The sequence below is a fragment of the Nannospalax galili genome, unplaced genomic scaffold (assembly GCF_000622305.1).
Source record: "Nannospalax galili isolate Female #2095 unplaced genomic scaffold, S.galili_v1.0 scaffold583, whole genome shotgun sequence".
In the NCBI taxonomy this organism is placed as follows: domain Eukaryota; kingdom Metazoa; phylum Chordata; class Mammalia; order Rodentia; family Spalacidae; genus Nannospalax; species Nannospalax galili.
The window spans coordinates 432,167-437,158 of record NW_008349469.1 but is presented as its reverse complement, the minus strand read 5'-3'; the positions used below and the strand labels follow the sequence as shown (position 1 = coordinate 437,158).

Below are 4,992 nucleotides of genomic sequence, written 5' to 3'. Positions count from 1 at the left end.
CATTCAAAGATGAAAAATAAAGGAGTAGCAAAAATTATTTAACAAATGAAGAAAAACAGAGAGGGTTAAAAAGTGAATACATAATTAAGAACTAGTTCAAAGTGTGCTGAACTGAGAACTTAAATGCATTATCTTTTAATTGGAAGATAATTAAACATCATAAATTCTATAACCTACAATATCAACCTGCCAGCAAATCTTGCCCAATGACACAAGAGTGGTACAGTCATTGTGGTACTAACAGCCCAATCTCTCATTGAACTTGAGGCTTCCTCTACAGAGGTGATATATTTTGAGGCTGGAGAGATGGATCACCAGTTAAGAGCGCTGGCTGCTCTTTCAGAGGACCTGAATTTGGTTCCCAGCACCCACAAGGTACCTAACAACTATCCATAACTCCCGTTCCAGGTGATCCGGCACCCTCTCTTGATCTCTGCAGGCACTGCAGGACACAGGTGCAAATACATACATATAGGCAATACAATCATACACAAAAAATGATAAATATGATGTTTTAAAAATTCATTTTAAAAAAGAAAAAAATCCATTTTTCCACTGTAAGTTCTGATTAAAATATTCATTTCTGGGGAAAGTAATAGGCCTTAGAGATGAGGTTACAAATGTTAGCTGATTTGATATGTATCAAACTATAAATATTTATATTTATGCCCATAAACAAATTCTAATCTCAGTCTTAACCAGGAAATCCTCTCTTTGAAGTGAAAGGCGATAAATACAGGGACATGTGATTGATTTACAACTGAGTGTAAGTGGGGTTTGACTGTTCAGTCAGAAACAAGTAATTTCTCCAAAGCTCAGAGAATGTTCTGGAAAAGGGAACAGGAAAAAAAAAGTAAGAACTATGAAATATGGAGAAAAGTTATGTAAGGTCATATTTTGGACATGACACATCATTCCAATCATGAATTCAGTGCAACTGCATTTGCCTGCACTGAGCCTCCACATGAATAGGTCTGCCAACCAAGGATGGAGGAATAATCAGGGAGAACTAACCACCCTCACTGAACTGTTGACCACTGAAAGATTCTGAAAAATGAGGAGTCACTGCTTTCTTTGTCTAACCAGTAAGTGGAAAGCCCATCAGCCTCCAACAGAAAATTCCAAACCCACTGTCAGTAAGATGGCTGTGGTGAAATCCATTATCTCTCAGAACAAAACAGAAACACATTAATATGAAAAGAGGCTAGTGGGAGCGAAGAAATGGTTGGCAGATTTGGGAGGGAGACAATGAAGGTGTGGTGGGAGCTATCCAAATATATTGTATGTATGTATGAAAAATTCAAAGACTATTTTAGGAAAATATCTCCAAACAGAATTTTAATTTTGCTGCCACTATGCTAATACACTATCTTGCCAGCATAAACTGATACACATTGGATTAATATCAACATTAAGGAAGAAAAAGTGGTACAAGAAAACCTTGCTTTGACCTTGGCAAGCAGAAAGAACATCTATTGAAATGGGATTTGTGGGGAAAGTCAGCCTTAAACTTTCATTTTCTTATATCTCAAGTCACCACCTGTTTGTCATGTGGTTGGATGTGGGTTTTTAAAATCTATTTATTAACTTTTCTGGTCAGCATCAAATAAGAATCTTTGTATAAAGAATACTGTCCTCAAAATGTTCATTAAAGACATAGCAGGTACAAAATATCTTGATCCAAATATATAAACTATGCCCTGAAATCCTAGGACATGCACACACTTTCCTGACCTAGTCTTTATGTGAAAATTTACTTTGTTATGAATGAATGCAAGTCTCCTAAGAATATTTTAGATCTCTCTATGTAAATTGTTGTATTCTCCTTTTGCTGCCTCATTTGGATATTCTACTGTTTTTAATGAACACGTTTTACCCTTGACAGAGTCATACTTATGGAAGTACATCTTAATGAAAACTTACCATTCCATCCATCAATGTATCATTGGTAAAGTAACCACATATGTTACTAAAAGATTCCTTTTACTATGGTATAGTATCTAAATATGGTCTGTCAAAGATGTATCTAATTAATGTGTTGATCTGAATATTTTATATTTACATATAAATATAAAATAGTGTATTTTATACACTATTATAAAATATAGATTATAGTGTAGTACATCAGAAAAGAAAACAAAGTCCTCATGTTTACTTATGAGGCCCCTAGGGAAAACAAAACCTTCACTGAATTCATCCTTGAACTGCTTTCTTGAAAACTTGCCAACTAACCTTACTTGGAAATGGGCACTTGAGGAGGACCACATGTTGCTGGAGACTCAGGTCCTTATAGGAGGCACCTGGATTATCAGGTAGAGAGTCAAGATATGGACTACCCTGCTTATATTCCCAGTAGCTCCTGGGATCCTTCAGGGCTGTATCCTGAGAAATTTTCCATTTGACCAAGACCTCAGAAAAATTTCTTGGGAGATATTATCTGCCTCTCATTGGGAAGAAAATCAATGCCCTTAAATGTGTAAATACTAATCTCAAGGAAAAGGAATGGTGTAGTACATACTTTTCAAAGTTATAAACACAATTTTCTATTCTTTTGTGAGAAAAATAGGGATTTGATAAAGTTTCAACCAAATGAAATTTGAAATATTTAGTTACTTTAGTATTGTTGTTGTTGTTTGCTGCTAAGTTTTGATTACTGTAAGTATTGTTAAAATTGGAAGGGTTTGCATAAGTTAAAATAGAATAGAATTTTTATTTAAAAATGTGTATTCATATCATTTGCACTGATTGCAAGTAATGTTAGTATTTGTAGAAACAGAAATGTTCTTTTAATAGAATCAGTTTACAAGTATTGCTTATATTCTGAAAATATTATTCTAGAAGAATTATGAATTAAGAAAGCAGCGCATCAGATCTTCAATGATGTTATATGTCTTAATGCAACTATTAAGCTTCATTAAAAAGTGAAACATTTTTAATTAGTATTAATTGATATTGAAAAGAAATGACCAACAAATGATAAATTTGCTTTCAATCTTTGTAATAAGTTTAATACTTTGTGTTTACTGAACATAATTTAACTTTGAATAAAGTATCCTGTGCATGTCTTTATCAGTCAAAATGCATTGGCAAAGCAGTCAGTAGATGGACTTACAATGACTTCATCTGCTTTCTGCAGCCTTTTCCTCTTCTAAAATCAGTGGGTAGAATACCTACTGTATAACTTTCATTTAGATTAGAGATGTTCATAAAACAAAGTACTTGGGATACTTACCTCTTCATTGAAATTATGAAGCATGCTATTCTTTATTATATTATATTAAAAATAATTTACAGATACAATGTTACTGGGGAACAATTTCTATAGTAAAGCACTGTAAAATGAATGTTAATTTTCCAACAACTGAAACATTGTGAAAATAATGGAATATACACACAAACCCAACTGTTTTCTGAGTCATCCTAGTTAAGTATCACTTATAATTACTCAACAGTTCAGGGAAGATCACTATGAAAAACTGGAATTACACAAATGAGCCTGACTTCATCCTGATGGGACTGACAGATTCCAAGGAGGACCAGCTGGCTCTCTCTGAATGTTTCTCCTGATATATCTCGTTACTATGCTGGGAACTGGGATGATTCTCATCATTTATCTAGATGCCCAGCTTCACACCCCCATGTATTTTTTTTCCTCAGTCCCTTGTCATTCATTGATGTAAGTTATTCAACTGTCATCACACCTAAAAGCTTAGAAAGCATGCTGACATTGACCAAGATCATTTCCTTCATGAGATGCTTCACAAAGATGTACATTTTTGTCCTGTTGGCTGGTGCTGAGTGTTTCCTTCTCTTGTCAATGGCCTACCACTATGTGGCTATTTGCAGCCCTTTACACTACCCAGCCATGATGTCCACAAGATGCTACTGTGCCTTCCTCACTGTGTCTTATATGATGGGAGCTATTGATTTCTCTGTCAGTTTGCTTTATATGAGTACATTGATTTTCTGCAACTCCCAAAGTGTTATTAATCACTTTTTTGGTGACATATTCCCAATTTTAGCCCTGTCCTATAGTGACACACATGATGTTGAAATCATGATATTCATTTTTGCAGGTTCTACATTGATGATGTCCCTTGTTTCAGTATCAGTATCCTATATATCATTTCTTCATACAAATTTGAAAATCAAGTCCATTGCAGGCAAGCAAAAAGCCTTCTCCACATGTGCCTCTCATCTCATGGGAGTCACTGTATTTTATGGCACTCTAATCTTACGTATTTAAAACCAAGTAAATTCTACTCCTTAGGAAAAGATCAAGTGGCTTCTGTGTTAACACCATTGTGACCCCCATGCTGAACCCACTCATTTACAGTCTCAGAAACAAGGCAGTGAAAAGTGCTTTCAACAGAGTCCATGAGAAGAGAGGGATCCAGGAAGCTAAGCTAACAGTCATGCTAAGTTCTTGCCATGGTTTGTCTTTATTACCATAGTGATTCCTCCTTAGTCTCTCTTTCTCTCTCTCTCCCTCCCTCTCTCTTTCTCTCTCTCTCTCCAGTTGAACAGTTGAAAGCCTTTTTTGTGGCATGTGGAGCTTCTTTATCTTGGATATATTCAAGAACATGATTTTAAAAATTCATGTAGTAACTGAAAATCATGAAATATGCATCTGTACATCTATTTTTAATGGAAACTAGTTTTCCTCACAAAACATGTTCGTAATTGTTAAGCCTACATTAAATAATATTTTGCACCATAATTTTGGTGGCATAACAACAGATTCAAAAGTCATTATGTTCATGACATGATATAATTTATTAACTGAATAATATTTAATAAGTTAAAAAAACTTAAGTCTCCATTTCCTCATCTACACAAAATAATAACATCAGGTCCATGTCATAAGAGGATAAATGTACTACAACAAAGGAAATAATCACACATGATGTCAGTTTTCACCATGACCCTTTTATTACTGCCGTATTTTAATATACAATTTATTTTTTGAACATATTCACAAATGTTTCATCA

General features: G+C 34.5%; 1 pseudogene; it reads left to right on the top strand.

Annotated features, from left to right (window-relative positions):
* Positions 1-3,468: 3,468 nt before the first annotated feature.
* Positions 3,469-4,454, top strand: LOC103745059 (annotated as a pseudogene).
* The last annotated feature ends 538 nt before the right edge of the window (positions 4,455-4,992 follow it).